Source organism: Lycium ferocissimum, chromosome 11 (genome assembly GCF_029784015.1).
Source record: "Lycium ferocissimum isolate CSIRO_LF1 chromosome 11, AGI_CSIRO_Lferr_CH_V1, whole genome shotgun sequence".
Taxonomy (NCBI): domain Eukaryota; kingdom Viridiplantae; phylum Streptophyta; class Magnoliopsida; order Solanales; family Solanaceae; genus Lycium; species Lycium ferocissimum.
Window position 1 is genome coordinate 51,544,223 of NC_081352.1, and position 21,194 is coordinate 51,565,416.

The 21,194-nt window shown below is 34.9% G+C and overlaps 2 pseudogenes; both read right to left on the reverse strand.

The window, feature by feature from the left end:
• Positions 1 to 6,373: 6,373 nt before the first annotated feature.
• LOC132036775 (isovalerate--CoA ligase AAE2-like) lies at positions 6,374 to 8,398 on the reverse strand (annotated as a pseudogene).
• Positions 8,399 to 17,020: 8,622 nt separating this feature from the next.
• On the reverse strand, positions 17,021 to 19,079 carry LOC132038458 (isovalerate--CoA ligase AAE2-like; annotated as a pseudogene).
• Positions 19,080 to 21,194: the final 2,115 nt, after the last annotated feature.

The following is a 21,194-nucleotide window of genomic DNA, read 5'->3' on the forward strand; positions in this document are numbered from 1 at the left end:
GAGCCGCGTTTGACTTTTATGAATGTATGAGTTTGTTGTATGCCAAATCAATCTTAACGCGCGTATAGGTGCCCGTGCCTGGCACTAGTCACGGCCGCCACGGGCCGGGGTCGTGACACATACCTCCAGCCATCGTTGGGAAGTCATCGGCTGTGTCTCCTTCTTTCGGTGAGTCCTTTCTACTCGAAGGATCTTCTAAGCACTCAAAACCTCACTCTTAGATGGTATGGAGTCAAAAGAAGTAATGAGCTTAGGGACCCTTGAACCAAAATGCAGAATATATAACCATGCTTCCATCAAGGACGATTTTCAGAGGGATTGGACGAAGCTATTTTGCAAGAGGTTATGGGAAGTTTTGAGTTACTAACCTTTAGAATAGTGAGTGGGTCCTTGTCTTACGGACCACTTCAGCAAAATGCTTACATTCTATTCCATGTGTTGTGAAAAGAAATTTGAAAGATATTTTATACGAATTTGATGTCTTAATTTAAATATTGATACTTTGGGCATTACCATTGACAACAATGTCATACTGAATTGCCTAGAATACTTCATTTAAAATGTGGGGTGTTTGATTTATGAATAAAAGTCAATATTGTACTTAGTCTCTATTACAATTTTGAAGAAACTTGAGATATAAATTGATTTAAATTGTGTAGTTCTTCAACTCCCACAAATCATTGGTGAGTATTGACATGACAACAGATGAATTTATACTTGGTTCAATTTTGGTGATGACTAGTTAATTGAATTACTAACCTGATAGTTGGTTATGTGTCGTTTTAGAAATATTGTATTCATTTGTGAAAGGGTGTCACTTGAAATGTTATGTTCTCTCGTGTAAAGATCTCACTTGAGAGATTCTGACTTTCATAATAAGATTTCAAGTATTTAGTATTATTTGAAAAGGACACTTAAAATGTTTAAAGTGTGAAAAGGACACTTAAAATGTTTAAGGTGTGGGGGTGATTGGCTTATGATTGATAGCCAATAATATTTGAAGAAGTTTAAGATGTAAAATTTTTATTCAACTCCCACAAAATATATCCTTGATGTGGTAGTGAATTTATAACTTGACAATTTTGGTGATGATTAGCTGCTGAAACTATCAATTTGATGATTAGGATATAAGCCTTCCTATAAATATTGTGTTCTTTCATAAAAATTGAGACTTTTTATGAAAAGATGTATCTGTTGAAAGATAACTTTTTTGTATAGATATGACCATAAGAAAGTGTAGTAGTACATTGGTATATAAGTAGTACTGAACCAACAGCTGATAATGACCAAATCCATACAAGTTGGATTTGTATCATGAATGATGGTGCAATAATTCATGCACATCAAAATAGACTGGTATTTCACAATGGAATAAAAATATTTAGCATACAGATGCTTGAAAAGAAGCGGAATGGTTGAGAAATATGCTATTAAAATGTTGTGGTCATAACTGATGCATCCATTCTAAGCTATTTATCTATGTAATGAAGCTACGATAAGAGTAGCCAATAATTGGATATACAATGAAAAGTATAGGCATAAGTGTATGCGACATGCCTATGTAAAAGATATCTTTTCAATCTGTCATGAAAACAATTTATGTTGATCTTGCAAGATTTATTTAGAAGAAATGCAGTATAAATAAATTGCAAGGGGATAAGGCTAAAACCCTTAAACTAAACACAAGTAATGGGAACCCAACTTCGAGTTAGTATACACTCTAACAACACAAGTTCAACGGGTAATAACAAGTGACTTTGTATTGCTAAAGCACGAGTCTACTATTTTAGAGTCTTGATTTTGATGTACTGCATACTGTTATGCGAGGAGTTAAGGAGTTGTTAAATTCTTGAAATAACAGCGTATACTGACAAACTTCATAGTGCAAATTGTTACGAGAATAGGTTGAATTTATTATGAATGAAATTAGTAAATGTCTGTAGTACCAGAGACATAGTAGTTAAATTTCATCTATATGAATATTGAAGTGGTGCCACGTCAAAGCAAGACCTAAAGGGTTGATCTTGTAAGTATTCATGGAATCAGGATGAGCAAATGGCCATAAATGTGCTAAGGCAAAATATTGAGTTTTCTACACTACTAAATAATATTATGTGTGTGATATTTTCAGTTTTGACACATGGAGTTGTGGTTGGAATCTTTAAAGATACCAACAACTTCGTCAGAACTTTAAAGTGTTTATACTAATGAAAAGTCAAATCTATTATAACATACTCTCCGGTATGCATAATATTATGAGAAATATTACAAACTAGTGGGGATCGTTAGATAGTTTATAATATAAGAGATCTTAAATTGAATACACACATCTGTTAGTGAGAAGACATGACTATTCTGAAAAGTGATCTCTCAAATTCTACAAAAATAAGGACACTCTTGAAATAGCATATAGAAAAATTTGCATTTATAAACATGAGCTTTGTTGTATCCTGAATGGAATTGCTTGTATTTCCCCCAATCCGTATACGGGTAATATCTTTTTAAGGAAACTCGATTTATCTTCAATTATATTTACCTATTTTTCTAACAAATTGATCATATTATAAGGTGTAAATCAGCTCGTGAAATATGGAGCACCCCAAATTGGTTGTTCAACAAGAAGGATGAATCTCGACTACCGATATTGGAGAATGAATTGGCTAATAGCACTCAAGGTAATTTTTCAATTGCCTAATATTTTATTTAAGATTATTCGGAGATCTCTCTATTAAATCTGGACGAGGCTATCTATGAAGCACGAATAAAAAGAATTATTATTCGTGATTTAAAGTTAGAATATACTCCTTTTGTTACATCAATTTACGGCCGACTACAAGGGACATAAATAGAAGGCTTTAACTCAACTTTTGGGACTTTTGCCTCTTTCTTTCTCTACGATAGAAGACTCACAATCTTGGGAGCATGTCACCATTTTGCTACCCAAGTTCAAGCTAAGAAGAAGAGAGCTCTGGAGTTGTGGAACTTACTCTTAACTTTCTCTCTCTCTCTTTTGTTTGTCAATGATGTATGTAATGCTTGTTTTCATCTTTGCTAGGTTGAACTACATTATGGAGTAGACTTTCTTGTTGGGATATTGATGAATCTTGGTGTATTAGGGTGTGTTCGGTATGGAGGAAAATATTTTCCAAGGAAAATGTTTTCCTAGAAAATAAGTGAATTTCCACTTATTTTCTCATGTTCGTTTGGGTAGTGGAAAATAAGTGAATTTCTTACTTATTTTCTCATGTTCGTTTGATTGATAGAAAAGGTTTTTCAGAAAATACTCATCCAAGCCTCACTAACTCCAACCCAACCCTATACCCCCAACCCCACCCACACCCCACTCCCACCCACCCACCTACGCTCCCACCCCCTCCCCCTCCCAAAAAAAATTTCTTTTGATTTTTCTTTTGTTTTTTGCACCCCCACGCCAACCCTCACCAACTCCAACCCAACCCCATACCCCCACCCACACCCACACCCACACCCCACTCCTACTCACCCACCCCTACTCCCCCACCCCTTTTTTATTTATTTTTTTTTTTTTCACCCCCACCCCCAACCACTCCCGTAACCCATACACCACCCCTCCCCCGCACCCTCACCCACCCACGCACTTCCCACAAAATTTTTTTTTGAAGTTTTTAATTTTTTTCTAAATTTTCTACACGACCACATCTCCTATCGCCCCCCTCCCCCGCGTGGAACCCATACCACACCCCACCCCCCCCCCCCCAACCCTAACATTTTTTTTTTGAAGTTTTTTATTGTCTTTTGCGGGTTTCTACACCCCCAGACACCCCTACCCCAAAAAAAAAATCTTTTCACTACACACCCCGCCAAAAAAACTCCATCACCCTTTCCAAAAGTTTTAATTTTTAACCACACAAACATTCAATGTTTATAATTGTCAACTTTTTTTCAATTTTTTTTTGGACGGGGGGGGGGGGGGGGTGGTGCAAAAATGGGGGATGGGGTAGGGTGTGGGGTGGAAAAAAAAAGTTTTGACTTTTGTTTCAAAAAAAAAATAATTTTTTTGTGTGGGGTGGGGGGGTGTGGAAAAAAAAAGTCAAAACTTTTTTTTTTTCAAAAAAAATAATTTTTTTGCGCGGGTGAAGAGGGGTAGGATGGGGGAGGTGGGGGGAGGGGTAGGGGTGTGGGGTGGTGTGGGGTGCAAAAAAAAAAGTCAAAACTTTTTTTTTTCAAAAAAAATACTCCCTCCGTTTCAATTTATATGAACCCATTTGACTGAGCACGACATTTAAGAAAGAGGAAGATTTTTAAAACTTGAGGTTCAAAATAAACCTTGAAAATTTGTATGTTTTCAAAATCATTCATAAAGTTAATTTATTTTCAAATTAGAAAGAGACAATTCATTTGGCACGGACTAAAAAGGAAATAGGTTCAAACAAATTGAAACAGAGGATGTAATTTTTTTTTCCTACGGGGGGGGGGTTGGGTTGGGTGGTTGGTGGAATGAACTTGTGAACTTGTTTTCCCTACTTTTATTAGGGAAGTCATTTTCCTCAATTTTAAGGAAAATGTTTTTCAAAATTTTTTACCAAATGAACATGAGAAAATTGGAAAACATTTTTTGGAAAATGTTTTCCTCCATACCGAACACACCCTTAATTTAAGCTTATTCTTTTCTTTTCTTTTCTACCCCATTTGTTATCCCACCATTATTATTTCCAATTATTGCTTCTAGCATTATTAAAGTAGGTAAAGGCCTTCTAGCTTCTTTTTAATGGGTGTTGCATTTATAGTTTGTTGTTGATGGGTTTATGCTAGTTCTTTATCGAAAGAGAAGGATTAGTTTCATAAATCTACTTAGCTCTTCATATCACTTTTAATACTAGTCTTGATCTTAATTGAGAGGAGAGATTTAGATGAGGTGTTCTTTGGGTTAGTCAAGATAATCGAAAGAGGTCTTGCACTTTAGTAGATTGAATCACATATCAAGTGCTTAATGCATCATGTAATTATAACTAGTTGCATAACAGAAAGGAGTGTTTCTTGTCAAAATTTATATGGTAGGTGAATGTATTCGTAAGAAGCATTTTTACTCTGTGTAAGAATTGATTGGGGGTAGAATAGATTGGATGCTTAATTTAATCACCACGTGAAGTCAAGATTTGAAGTATAAAATATACTCCCTCCGTTTTAAATTATTTGTCTTACTTCTCTTTTTAATCCTTTTAAAAAAAAAAAAAAAAAAAATTCTTTTCCTTTTTTTTTTTTTACAATTTATATATTTTAATTTTAATTTTGCACATGCACAAGATTAAAGGACCTTTTTTTTTTTTTTTTTTTTTTTTGTTATTTATATATTTTTAATTTAAAACTACAAGATTCAACAGTCTTCTTTACTTTCTTAAACTTTGTGCTACGTCAAAATCAGACAAACAAATTGAAATGGAGGGAGTATAAAAACAAAGAGAAGTTAGCTTACTTATAAATTTGATAGAAGCTCAGATGCGAAGTGTGAAACGTTTATGAACTCCAGTTGTTAAAGTTAGCCTTGTGTGATCTTGTTTAATACTCAAATTATTTCAATGTTGATTAAATAACTATGATGGTGTCGTTTCGCCCATGTGAAATATGTTGAATTATTTTTATGTTCTGTTGACTTGTACATAGTGCAGCATTGATTAAATGCAGAGTATTTAGTTTCAGTTGAAAAATGTGAATCACATTGTCTGTGGGAGTGAGGAGACACTGCCCAAGCATGTTGTGCCAGAGATGAAGTTATAGCCTCCATGCTTGTTGTGACAGCTTGTTTTTTTTCTAATTTGGAGGTGAGGGTAACATCGTCAAGAAGAATTTTCCGAAATTTAATAATTTCAATTAAAATTTGCCTTGTTAAAAATTACGTTATTGAATCTTTACATTCGTCACAATTTTGTGATGGATTCACGAGTTTGTCACAATTTTGTAACGGATGTGTCTATCAAAAACTTTATTTAAACAAAAAAAGTTATCTATTGAAAACTTCATGTGAGATCAGTATGTTTGTGAGAAACTTGTGACGAAATTGTTACAGGACCTTATTTCCGTTTCAAATTTGAAAATGAATTGTGACTGATCATCATGTTTGTCATAAATTCTTTTCATATTGATCTCGTCATAAAATCATCACAATCTTGTGACGGACTTATCTGCCAGAAATATTTCATCACTAATTTGTGTTTTTCTTGTATTCCTATGAAAATGGTTACTATATTACTATTCAACAAAGAGAAAAAAGGGGAAAAATACAAGAAAAACTTTGTTACTGAAATGTTTGAAACAACAACAATTTCCATAGGAAATCCAAATTTTGTAAATTGAATAGTTCAATGCTCCAAAAAAAGAACAAATCAAGGCTGAACAACTCAATGCTTATTATAGAGCTTTTGAAGCAGAATACGTTATGCAAAAGTGTAGTGCTACTAATTGTAGTATTTGAAAATACATCATCTTTTTAGTGACACTAGTAAACAAACATTACCAGAAACGACGAATACTGAAATCAACTCACAAAAGAGATGTCTACACACTTCCAAGTAGATATAACTTAAGACTTCTCTTGTTTCGATTTAGTGAAGACTACCCAATGCTTTTGCTTTCTCCCTCAGGATGAATTTTTGGACCTTTCCAGTTGAGGTTTTGGGTAAATCTTCGAACAGGATTGTCCTAGGTGCCATGTAATGAGGCAAGTGATCCCTACAGAAGTTGATTATCTCCTGAGAAGTAATTTCACCAAATCCTTCCTTCAACTTCACGAACGCACAAGGGGTTTGTCCCCAATGATTATCTGGTCGTGCAACTACTGCTGCTTCAAGAATTGCTTGATGATTATATAAAACTCTTTCCACCTCGAGTGAGCTTATATTTTCACTACCAGAAATTATGATGTCTTTCAACCGGTCCTTAATTTCTATGTAGCCATCCGGATGTTTGACAGCAAGATCACCACTATGCAACCATCCACCTTTAAAAGCTTCTTTAGTTGCTTTAACATCTTTCAAATATCCACTCATCAGAGTGTTCCCTCTTAACACAATCTCACCAATGGTCTTTCCATCAGCTGGCACCCTTTCCGTGGTCCTGTGGTCTCTAACGTCAACTTTTTCATTACAAAGATGTTGCACCCCTTGTCTTGCTTTGAGCGCTGCTCGTTCATTGAGAGGCAAAGAATCCCACTCAGGCTTCCACAAGCAATATGTCGCTGCACCAGAAGTCTCTGTTAGTCCATATCCGTGAGTAATTCCAAAGCCAAGGTCCTCCATTTTGGAAAGGACACATGGATGGGGTGGTGATCCAGCTGTAAGTATTTCGACCTTATGTGGAAGCGGCTTCCTGTCATTTTGTGAAGAATTTGCTTTCATATTCAGCACAGTTGGCACTGCGCCCATATGTGTGACCTAGTAGAGAGAAATACTTTCAAATATATTTTTTGCGGAGACATGCCTAAGGCAAACGTTTGCGCCACCAAGTGCAGCCACTGCCCAAAGGAAACACCATCCATTGCCGTGAAACATTGGAACTGTCCAAAGGTATGTAGGCATCGGACCCGTACCACAAAGAAGAAACGTAGCAATAGTATTGAGATATGGACCTCTATGATTGTACACAACTCCTTTGAATGGTGACGTTGTGCCAGAAGTATAGTTAACACTAATAGGGTCCATTTCAGTTTTTGGCCACCTTATTGTAAAATTGCTACCCCCACTTGCCAAAAGATTTTCATAGACGGGAATATTATATGTCTCACATACAGGCGGAATTCTCATATTCAGGGATTAGCACAAGAATTGGTGGCTTAATTGTTCCGTCTTTTGAAAGAAAATTCAGTGCTCCTTGACAAATTTGGAGCAACTGCTGATCAACAAATATTATCTTGGCTTCTGAATGTTTCAACAAGTCAGCTATTGTTGATAAATCAAGACGAATATTTAATGTACAAAGAACTGCTTGGGCCATTGGTACTGCAAAATGCAGCTCCTGCATTGCTGGTACATTGGGAGCCAGAGCTGCAACCTGCGAACATTTCTCAAATCGATATTACTATCAACAAAATAATCAAACCGTATCTAAAAATAACTCGAGAACCTGGTCATTTAAATAATTTAGCACGTTAAAGAAACGGTCTCATGAATTCTTGAAAAAAAAAATCTTACCACATCACATCGAGAAATCCCGAGCTGAACCAAAGCAGACGCAAGTTTGAGACACCTAGAATGTGTATCTTCCCAAGTGTACTTTACGGAAGAACCAAACACAACCGAAGTTCTATCTCCGTAAACATTTGCAGCTCTCTCCAAGAAACTTACGGGTGTCAATGGAACATAATTTGCTGAATTTGTAACGATGCCCTCCATCAATCTTGGGTACTCACCCGTTGCAAGTTGGCACAGCTGGCGGACCCTGTGAGTGCTCAGTGCCGGCTCAATGGGGAGGCAACTAAGGCAATTGCCTTAGGCCCCCCAAAATTTAACTAAGGCAATTGCCTTAGGCCCCCCAAAATTTATTGTTTTATATATTATTTATATACCATAAAAACATTAGTAATAAATGTATTAAATTATGTTGACATATACTTAATGATAAATGAATTGATATTATTAGAGTCAATGGATTATATAAAGAAATAGTGTTACAAGCATTTGTAAATAAAGTTACGGTGGGAGCTAGCAGATAATCCATCGAAAAATCAAGATATGTACAAAATTGTTAACGAAAAAAATTATTTTATTAATAATCTTAAGGCCTCTTATTATGATTTGGCTTTAGGCCACTAATTTCGTTGAGCCGCCCCTGTGAGTGCTTGCGTGTAATTGGACTGATCGGTTGAGGCCATTAAAGAACCTCAGTGCCACTTTCGAGCTCTTGAGGAAGTTAGCCATGGTTGCAGAGGACAACAACAGAGAAGCCTTTAAGAACTATGGAAATATTTTCTGCATCAGCTCGTCACTGCTAGTTAATTATAATAGCAAATTAACTGACTAGTAAAAGCCATTTAATTGACTATTGCATTCGTTGAAGAAAGAAAATCGCAAACGAGACTGGTCCTACCCAGGCTAAGGTGGTACCTGGAAGCAATTCACACGTATTGTGTTTGTGTTCAATGAAGTGATCATTTGTGCAAATGATCAAACCACTAAAATAAAGTGAATCCCAATTGAAATTTCACCAAAGATTTGCAAATCTATTTCCCCACGTACTATAATATTGTTGATAACGACATGCTATACTGTACCAATATCCTAGCTTAAAAAACAACCAGCCCGATAGAAAATTGAAATAGTTGTTGGAAGAGGCGCGGAAGATACGTTATAAACCTAATTTTCTCATCTTAACTGTATTTTTTGTGCTCAGTTCTATTATAATCATTTGTGGCACAAAACCCTGCTTATTATATAAAAATGCAAATTTTAGTTGAGCTTAAACTTATTTCACACTCCACTGAATTTACCATTTTAAATTTCAAACATATGAGCATTGGTCAAATTACATTTATTTACTTAGAAGAAAAAAGAAGTCTTCCCCGTTCCATATTGTGTGGCAGAGTCCATAGTACGAGTAGAGTATGAGTCACGTGAACCCATGCACCCCTCCCGAGACCATGGTCCCATCGGAGACTATCCAACATTTTTTCATCGAAATAGCGCTATTTCGTGGAAATATTTTGGACAACTGGTATCTTTATGATTAATGTATTTGTATTGTTATCCCGTAGTGATGTATGGAGATCGAAAAATTCTACATTAGAGAATGCGCATAAATGATTTGGTATCTAAAATCGAAAAGTTCAAATGGAGTTGCTTGGCATCAATCGGTGGTGAAGTAGTGGAGAAGCCCAAGAACTTCAAAAATATAGAAATCGAAAGAATGAATCTGGGGAATAAATAGATTTAGACCGAATTTTTGCTAGTTAGTTTGGTAAAAACAATTACAAAGCTATATGGTAGTCCGATTCATTGATGTCTACAATCTTTAAAAAATCGAAATCGAAATAGCCGAACCGAAGTTTGATAAAATCGAACCGAAGAACCGAACGCCAACCGAAATTTAATACATTACCCAAAAAATTAAAATGGAAAAGGACATATCGTGGTATGGTCTAGCCTCCCCTTCTTTTGTGTCATAAAATGTCTACAACACCCCAGCCCAAATTAATCCCACATTTAACCAATGTTTGGGCTTAATCCACACTCCACTGTTTACCATTTTAAATTTCAAACATATGAGCATTGGTCCAAATTAATTTATTTACTTAAAGAAAAAAGAAGATGTCCCATATTGTGTGGCCCAATCGGTAGCACCGGTATCTTTATGATTAAAAAAAAAATCGAAAAAAATCGACCGAACTTCAAAAAAATAGACTTTTTGTGGTGACTAAGTCGAAATCGAAATAGCCACAAAACGTCGCCACTAAAGGGTCATCAAACCAAATTAATCCCACATTTAACCAATGTTTGGGCTTAATCCCACTAGGTGTCCTAGATATATACATATGTTAGAATTATATACACACTTTATATACAAGAATTATACATTTTATATACATATGCTGGATTAATCTTACATTTATTATTATACATAAATTATACGTTAATTATACATTTATTATACACATATTATACAATAATGATATGATATTTATTTTTAACATATACAATAGTGATACATATTATATACCACAATGATACGGTTTCTATGTTACATTTTTTATACGTATGATGCACTTTCTATACAAGATTGATAAAGTTTATATACACATGTTGGAATTATATATACACATTCTATACAAAAATGATACATATTATATACAAAAATGATACAATTTTCTATTCTATTATACACATTATATACACAAATGATACATATTATATAAAAAATGATACATACCTTAGTGCTTCATATTTTATACAGTTTCTATACATTATAGATAGGTACTAATACATATTTTTATAAACAAACGATACATATTATATACAAAAATCACCTCAGAGTTTTTTGGGATATTTCTTATTAAATATACATCTATTATACATGTTTTGGGATATTTCACCTTTAGTGGTGACTTTTTTAATTGCCACTAAAAAGCTTGATTTTTCTTTAGCAGCCCTAAAAGTCGCCACAAAAAGCCTGACTTTAAAAAAAAAAAAAAAAAACCGATGGGGCTGTTGGACCGCCAAGCCTTTAGTGGCGACTTTTTAAATCTTTTGTGGCGACTAAAAGTCGCCACAAAAGGCTTGCTACAGATTTGGCTACCAAATGGGAATAGTTTATGAGCTAATTTTTGGGATTTGGAATAGATGGGCCAGTGCATGGGATTATTTACCAAAATTAAAATAGTCCAGGCCCATTAAGTTTAAGCCAAAAAAAAAAAAAAAAACAATTGTAACAAGGGAAAATGACCTAATATTACTACTTAAGACTCTATATTACAAAACATAAGAATATTTTTCCTTATTTACAAGATATACCAACTTAATTACAAAACATAACGGATCTGGAAAAAAATAAAAGCATTCCCTTCCCTTTTTCCCCATTCTCTGTTTCATTCAAAACAGAGCCACCCCACCCTTCCTTTCCCTTTCTTCCCATTTTCTGTTTCCTCCAAAAATTTCACCGCCCACCCTTCTCTTTCCCTTCTCCTCTTCTCTGACATCTTCTTTGGTGAGTTCAGGCCATGCTTCGATGGCAGATCTAAACAAACATGATTTGGAAAAGCGCAGATCTAGAAAAAATACTGAGAGAATGAAGCCATTCTAAATTAGCAAACAATATGCCAAATCATATATAGGCAATGCAGATCCAGGAATTCAGAGTTTAGGTTCAGTTTGTTCAGATCACGTTTGTACCATTACGAAAGTTCTGTTTATGTGGCAAATACCTCCCTCTTGTCTACCCACTTGAATTCCTCTTCTTTTTTGTTCTTGTTTTTTGTTTTCTACTTGCTGTTTTCAGTTCCGTTATTTGAATATGAGACATTAGGAATTCCCATTTCTACTTCCTTTTTTCAAATTATAATTTCCTCTTTGGTCCTTTAAGCGCTGGTCTCAAAGGACCGAAAACAACTCCAAACATCGCAAAAATAATTAAACTACTCGAAAATTCAACTATCAGATCGGAAAATTTCACAAATATGAAACTTTCTGTTAATCTCAAAGTCGATTATCGCACTATACGGATTCAAAACAAAGAAAAATTAGCGGACTGATTGTGGATCTGATGAGATTTGGTTTCTCTTCAAATTCCGAAGTGAGATTCAAATTGTATTAAAGTTGTATGATAATGATAAAATTTATTTTTTAAGTTTTATATGTTGTTGTAGTTTTATTAAATTTGTATTAGTATTGTATGAAAGTTGTATACAATGTTGTTGTAATTGTATTAAATTTCATTAAATTTGTAAATGAAAATTTGTATGAAAGTTGTATACAATGTTGTTGTAGTCATCTTAAATTTCCAAAAACTTAACATGAACTTTTTACAAATTTTATACAGTTATATACATATTCCATACCGTTTCTATACAGTTTTCATACATGAAAAATATGAGAATTCTAAGCCTTGAGCGAGATATACATATTTCATTAGGGGTGTCAATGGTTTTCAAAAAACCGAATTAACCGACCGAACCGTACCGTACCGAACCGATTTTTAGGTTTCTTTTAATAAAACCGACGGTTTTTATATAAATTTATAACCATACAGAATAATTAGGTTGGTTTTTAATTTTATAAAAATAAACCGAAATAATACCGAACCGAACCAAATAAGTATATACATGTAATATATATTTACATCCAATATGTAGGGGGGTTGGGGCTTTTCCCCCACAACCCCTTTTAAAGGAGAACCCGAAGAACAACAATGAACTCAAAGCTAATGAAGGAGATCCGCATCTTAAACAAGGTAAAAATATTGAAATTTTCGCCTTAGGTTTGGGATGATGAAAATGACTACAAGCTGGCAACATAATTAACACCTAAAGTTTCAACTCTGAAATCTATTATATTATTCCTATTGAACTTAAATTAGTTCTAGCATCTCAAGTAGTAACTAGTAAGCTACAAGGTATTCCAACGATCTTGGATAGAAAGCTACAACGTATTAGGCATGCATCTTTCCTCTCGTATGATTTTAAATTCTCTTAGTGGATACTCAATCTTAGTAATCTCAGTTCTTGAGTCTCATCTTCATTGATTTTTTTTCCCCTCGTGCGATCTAAAATATATTTGTTTTTGCTTAACATTATTTTATACTACCATAAAATAATGGGATCAATCTCTATTCTTGTCGTCTTTCATGTTTTCTTGATTCATCACCTTTTAATCAGTAAAAATATCTAGAGAGTTTTTGTCGAAGTCCTATAGTAGTATTTATGATATTGTGTCTTAACTTTTACTAGTGACTATAACATGATGTTCTTTTAAAAATAAAAAAATAAAAAACGAAACCTAACTGAACCGTACCGATACGAAGAGAAACCGACATGATGGGACGGTTTCGAAAAGTCTAATCTTGGTTCTGCTAAATGAAATAACCGAAAAATTGATATGGCATAAATTTTATAAAATAACCGCCCGAACTGTACCATTGACCCCCCTATATTTCATACAGTTTTCATACACAAAAATTGAGCGAAATTTTTAAGCCTTGAACGAGATATACATATTTTATACAGTTTTCATACACAAAATTTTGAGAGAAAGTTTTAAGCTTTGAGCGAGATATACACATTTCATACACAAATCTTCGTACATGTTTTGCAAGAAATCTATTGGTATATTTTGTAAACTGAAAAGTATCGTCATATTTTGTAAATATACTCTATTCTTATGTATATATAGGTTATTCTCCTTTCTAACAAGCCCTCTTTTGCTTTTGTATCCCTAATTTTCCACTTCGGTTGAGAAAATCAAATATCCTTAACAAAGGAAGGTGATTAGGATGTGTCTTTAGGATTAATATATGTCCTTTATGTGTTTTCTTAGTTAGTCTTACTATATGTATATAACATATCCCATATCATGGTTATGATTTTCTGTTCTTGTGTATCCTGTTTGTTTGATTTTGATTTCAATTTATCAGTTTTATGTTTTATTGCTTTTGAAAATATGAATTAGTGTAAATGGAATCGCTTCTAATATCATATAAAAAAAAACGAATTGAAAAAGCCGAAATCGAACCGAATCGAACTTCAAAAAACCGAAACCCAAAGAACCAAACCGAACTAGTTGGGTTCGGTGTTCGGTGTCCACCTTTAAAAAACCGAAATCGAAATAGCCAAATCGAAGTTTGATAAAACCAAACCGAAAAACCGAACGCCCACCTCTAATTATGAGGCACCCATATTCCCATATTATGCTTAAATGAACGGTTTGGTCTTCTGGAGGCTGTATGCTCCTTCAAGTCCTATGTTAAGGGATGGAAACCCATGCACTCCCTACACCTTTTATAACATCATGTTTCTCAACCATTCTACATCTTTCAAGCATTTGTATACATGGGTACGCATCGAAGGCGGAGTGTGATCAGATTAAGAGTTCAAGAAAAGTAAAAAGGACGTTTCGGGCGTTATTCAACGCCTATCGTATATATATATATATATATATATTAAAAAAAAATTAATCTTGTATATACAGTGTAATTTTCTGCTGAGAGGGTTTACCGGTACGCACCCCACATCATTTTAATTTTTGTTGGCTATACGTTGCTTCCTGGTACCACCATGGGTGGACCATTTTCTTTTTCTTTCCTCCCTGAACAAATTTATCAATCCAACTTGTATTCTAGTCATGAATCATGATTAAGTATTTCAACGATTCCGTTACTTATTTGTCAGTGTGCATGTACTTCGAGGTTAATTTTACTACTCTCTTAAGTTCGTTTTTAGCCCGAAATACTTATAAAATTAACGGGGCCTTATATCTTGCTATTAATAACAAAAATATTTTATTATTTAAGTCCAAATAGGATAAATTTCAAGTTTGAACCGTTTTTATTTGTAACACTTAATTTTATATTTTCTATAATTTTTTATCACTTGAGGATTTTTGTCTTCCATGGATACTACCTTTTTGGTATAACCTATATTGGGTAAAAATAACGGACATTTTTCAATGGGAAATGACAATGGAAAATAATGATTTTTTAGTAGTGCAGGTTCTGCTATATCTTTTTCCGGGTTCTTCTAAAAGTGTGGCAACTGTTAGGAATCATTGCCACAGTTAAGCATTTTGCCCAATGGTCTCCACACTTCAAGTTAGGTTCTTTTTGGCCATATTTCAGCATTTTTGTAAGCGTTTGTTGTTTTTTTAATCCTCTAAGCTCTCTCAAGGTTCAATAACCTGTAACTGCATCATTCAAACACATCCTTAGCCAATTAATCTCATTCAATGGGACTAAATCTGTATCAAAACACATGAGAAGTTCAAAAATTAATGCTAACTTATCAGACCCCCAAAACCTTGTCATCCCGTACTACTCTGGAACTGCAACGATTGAGATAATTGGTCCAAATAAGTGTCAAAAACTCGGGGCATCTCTTTGTTAAAAGGCTGGCCCATTCAAGTCTTCTATCTAATTAAAAGGGTCACAAGTTTGTTTCCTTAGTGAAATGACCCACTTTTTAGACTAGGTAAAAATATTCTAATTATTTGTGATATAAAATATCACCATAAAATTAAAAAGTAATAAGACGATAAAGACCGATCGATATCACATCTAGCGGACCAAAGCATCTGTTGTAATCGATTGATCATGCATCTGTCAGACAGATCCTCAATTTGTCAGCTATTGTAAGAAGGTCATTTTGTCAATTGCTAACTTAAAGGGGTTTGTCAGCCAAATTTTCACAAAGTCAATGGTCCAATGAAACAATATTTGACGGAATCCTTCAAAAGGTTAAAAATGACCTTTATTCTTACAATAACATATATCCTTTCCCAATTTTCTTGACCTTTTTATAAGTATTATTACTACTAGAAACCATTTCATTCTTTACAGATGTTTTCGCTGGGAATTTGAAATTTTTTAGGGGAAGTTTATTAGAAACAGTTGCAACGAGTATATTTCTAATGGGTTTACAACGAAAAGTCTGCCAGAAATCCTGATTTTTCTAGTTATATATACGTTCAGACTGCAAAGATGAGTGTTGTTATCAAAACATATGTTGTGTCCCTCCTATTCTGTTTTGGCTTGTTCTTAACTCACAAATATCAGGAAAAAGACGTAATATGTCCTCAGTCACAATCAACAATCCCATAATGACCTATGAAAATGATCATATTGTTATTCAAGAAAGAGAAAAAGGGGAACAATACAAAAAAGGATTTTTTTTTTTTTTTTTTTTTTTTTACTGAAACGATGGAGACATTGAACAATTTCAATAGAAAATTTAAAAAAAAAAAAAAAAAAAAGTGAACAAGTAAATACTCCATGGAGAGTAGCACTACTCCAATGGGTCAACAACGAGAAATAATAATTGTATTAAGTGATTGAAATAGGGAAATTTACAATAACTAAGCAACTGATTGATAGAAAGTAACAAGATAACAACGTAACTGATAGGAGAAGAGTGGGATGACAGGGTACAGAGAGAATTGGAGATGAGAAGCACATTGTTTGCCCAATCATAATCACAATACGCATGCGCTATTCCTTGCACAAACCGATCATTGAAACAACTGTATTTCCTCTTGTCCAGTAACCATTCGACACATGTATCTCGACCCGGGTCCAGTGGTAGTTCAATAACCTTGTGTTGGGCTGTTCAATCATTTGACCCCGGCGTAAACCATTCCCGGGCCCAAGTGCCTCATTTTGGTCTTCTCCATTCACAACAGAGAGGGAAAAAAAATAGCTTTTGAAGCAGAATATGTCAAAAGAACTGCTACCAATTGTTGGATCTAAAAGTACAACATCTATTTGGTGACATTAGTTAACAAACATTACAGAAACTAGAATACAGAAATCAACTCGCAAAAGAAAATGTCTACACACACTTCTACATAGATATAACTTAAGACTTTTCTTGTTTCGATTTAGTCGAACTACCCAAAGCTTTTGCCTTCTCCTCAAGATGAACTTTTTGATCTTGCCATTTGAAGTTTTGGGTAAATCTTCAAAAAGGACTGTCCTAGGTGCCATGTAATGAGCCAAATGATCCCTACAGAAGTTGATTATTTCCTGCGAAGTAATTTCACCAAATCCTTCCTTCAACTTCACGAACGCACAAGCTGTCTGTCCCCAGTGATCATCTGGTCGTGCGACTACTGCTGCTTCAAGAACTGCAGGATGACTATATAAAACGCTTTCCACCTCGAGCGTGCTTATGTTTTCACCTCCAGAAATAATAATGTCTTTCAATCGGTCCTTAATTTCTATGTAGCCATCTGGATGTTTTACAGCCAGATCACCACTATGAAACCATCCACCTTTAAAAGCTTCTTCAGTTGCTTTAACATCTTTCAAATATCCACTCATCACGGTATTCCCTCTGAACACAATCTCACCAATGGTCTTTCCATCAGCTGGCACCCTTTCTGTGGTCTCAGTGTCTCCAACTTCAATTTTTTCAATACAAAGATGTTGCACCCCTTGTCTTGCTTTTAGAGCGGCTCGTTCATCAAGGGGCAAAGAATCCCACTCAGACTTCCACAAGCAAGATGTAGCCACACCATAAGTCTCTGTTAGTCCATATCCGTGATTTACACAAAAGCCAAGCTCTTCCATTATGGAAAGGACCTATGGAGGCGGTGGTGATCTGCCTGTAGTTATTTCAACCTTATGGGGAAGGGGTTTCCTGTCATTTAGTGGAGAATTTACTATCATATTCAAGACAGTTAGTACCGCACCCATATGTGTGACCTTGTTTAGAGAAATACTTTCGAATATTTTTTTTGCGGAGACATGCCTAAGGCAAACGTTTGTGCCACCAAGTGCAGCCATTCCCCAAACCAAGCACCATCCATTGCAGTGAAACATTGGAACTGTCCAAAGGTATGTAGGCATTGGACTCATTCCACAAATGCGAAAAGCAGCAACGGTATTGAGATATGCACCTCTGTGATTGTACACAACCCCTTTGGATGATGACGTTGTGCCCGATGTATAATTGATATTGATAGGGTCTAATTCAGTTTTTGGCCACCTTATTGTAAAATTGCTACTCCCACTTGCCAAAAGATTTTCATATGCGTGAATATTATATGTCTCAAGTACAAGAGGAGCTGAATTCTCAGATTCAGGGATTAGCACAAGAATTGGTGGTCTAATGGTTCTATCTTTCAAAAGAAAATCCAGTGCTCCTTGAGCAATTTGGAGCAATTGCTGATCTACAAATATGATCTTGGCTTCTGAATGTCTTAGCAAGTCAGCTACCATTGATGAATCAAGACGAGTATTTAATGTACAAAGAACAGCTCCAGCCATTGGTACTGCAAAATGTAGCTCCTGCATTGCTGGTACATTGGGAGCCAGAGTTGCAACCTGCAAACATTGTTCAAATGATCTAATATATTACAATCAAGAAACTCAATCACAGCGTATATACTTGAGAAGCTAGTCAACAACAACGACATATGCAAAAGGTAATCTCACTAGTGGGGTCTGGGGAGGGTAGGATGTACGCAGACCTTACCCCTACCCTTTGCGGGGTAGAAAGGTTGTTTCCAATAGACCCTCGACTCAAAAGACATGTTTCCGAAGCAACATTGTAAGAAAAATAGGCAACAAAGTAGGAAGATACAAAACAAATGCAGAAAAAGATAGTAGTACACATCGAAGAATAAGAATAAGAAACTATGCGATAACTAAAAAATAAGTACTACTAAAAAGGATATACTTGAGAAGGTGATCATTTCAAATAAAAATCTTACCACATCTCCCCGAGAAATCCCGAGCTGAACCAAAGCAGAAGCAAGCTTGAGACACCTGGAATGTGTCTCTTCCCAAGTATACTTCACAGAAGAACCAAACACAACCGAAGTTCTATCACTAAAAAAGTTTGCTGCTCGCTCCAAGAAACTTATAGGTGTCGATGGAACATAATTCGCGGAACTTGTAACGAGACCCTCCATGAATCTTCGAGACTCGTCCGTTTCAATGTCCCCATGCCAGAAAGTTGGCATTGCTGGCGGACTTTGTGAGTGTGTGCGGGTAATTGAACTGATTGGTTGAGGCCATTAAAGAACCTCAGTGCCACTTTTGAGCTCGTCAACAATATATTCATGGAGAAGCCTAGAAAATTATGGAAATATTTTCTGCATCAGAATAGCCTTTTTTATGTGGAGACGAAACTAAGTGACTGATCGAAGCTGTTTCAATCTACTGTTGCATTAATTGAAGAATGAATTTCGCCTGCCAGACTGGTCCACCTGAAGGTGCTACCTGGAAGCATAGGCAACAAATATTAAAATGCTAGAAATTTCAATATCATCAACAAACGATATGCTTCTCTTGAAAATAATATATATACCAGCTATACACACTTTCACATCTTTCCCGCACCAATAAATTGAAAGATAACTTGAAATATGCCCTTAATTTGTCTCGTATTTTTATGGCAGAATACCTACCTCCTATACTTGACGATGGCAGAATACCTACCCCCTATACTTGACGCATTATTCATATCCCCTGAACTTGGCTATTTGATAACACGTCCCCCCCTCCCCAAAGCCCAGCGGGTAAGTAAGACTATGTTAGAAATAATAATAATAATAATAAGAATATAAGAAATCCAAAATAAATTTGCTTGGCATAGAGGCACGTTAAGACATTTCTTGAAGATAGTTAGAGTCTCTCCCATGAGCAAACGGAAGAATAAATAACAACTCAATCTTTGGGATTCAACTAAGCCACAACAAGTAGCACTCAAGAAAGTTGCTCTTCTATTCTCGAATTGGTGATTTCACATTTTGATCAATGTCTCTCTAATGTTTTTAAGGGAAATTGTTTTCTTGAAGTGCTTGGCTTTTCCAAAGAATGAAACACTATTTATAGGATAAAAAATTACATAACATAAAAGTTTTCATTAAATAGGATTTAAAATAGGTTCATGAATTTTAAAATACTTGCAATTTTCATGTAACTTTCAAGAACCTAAAACGTAAAATACTAAATGAAGAATGTATCTTCAAATACTAAATGAAGAATGTATCTTCAAATTCACATTCATTTAGTTTGGAAAACTTTTATAAGATGAAATGTTTCAAAATTAATTAAAACATTAATCTTAACAATCCCCCACTTGTTTCAATAAATTTTGATTTTTTTTTCAAAGACATTAATCTAGTAATATGCATCAATAATGGTGTCTTTTGGACTTGAACCATTAGCTAGTGAATACTTTCTAAATCATTGACTTCTTAGTGAACGAATCTTGAACTAAGCAGTTCATTTAATGAAGTAGAAAAATTTCCACGCACATTACTATGTTCCGGTGAAAATCGTAATCCTTTGACACCTTACGGCCATGTGTCCTCAATTCTTTAAACTAAGTGCTTTAAGATTTCCCTGTTAAAAATCTTATTGAAGCGGCCTCCATTTCGCACTTAGCATGGTGAATTCATCAAGAGTAACTTTGCATACTCCGACCCAATAGTCTATGAATTCATTAAGAGAATTTAATCTCATCCTCCTTTACAACAAAGTGTCGGTAAATCTATCAAGAGGGTTCCTACACACTCCAACCGAAACCGATTTATAGACTTATTAAGAGAATATAATCTCATCCTCCTCTACAGTAGGAATATTGGTAAATCTATCAAGAGTCGCCATACTAACTCCAACCAAGATCGGTCTTATAGATTTATTAAGAGAATAGAATCTCAACCTATGCACATTTACTCACTCTTTGAAGAAATGGAAATTTTATTAATGTGCTCCATAATTGTAACTTTACTTGTTTTTCCCTTTGAACCTAAGATTACATCATTAGGTAGGGTTACCATAAAGTACAATTAATTTACAACAGGCTTTATTCCCATCCCTTTACATGTTTCCATTACTAACTCTTTGCCTAACCCTTTAGACAAAGGATCTGCTAGATTAAATCTGGACTTCACATATTGAAGCGATATTATGCCATCCTCCAATAGTCTTCTCACATGATTGTGTTTGAGACGAACTTGCCTCGATTTGCCATTGTAACAATCACTTGAAGCCCGAAAAATAGCAGCTTTATTATCACA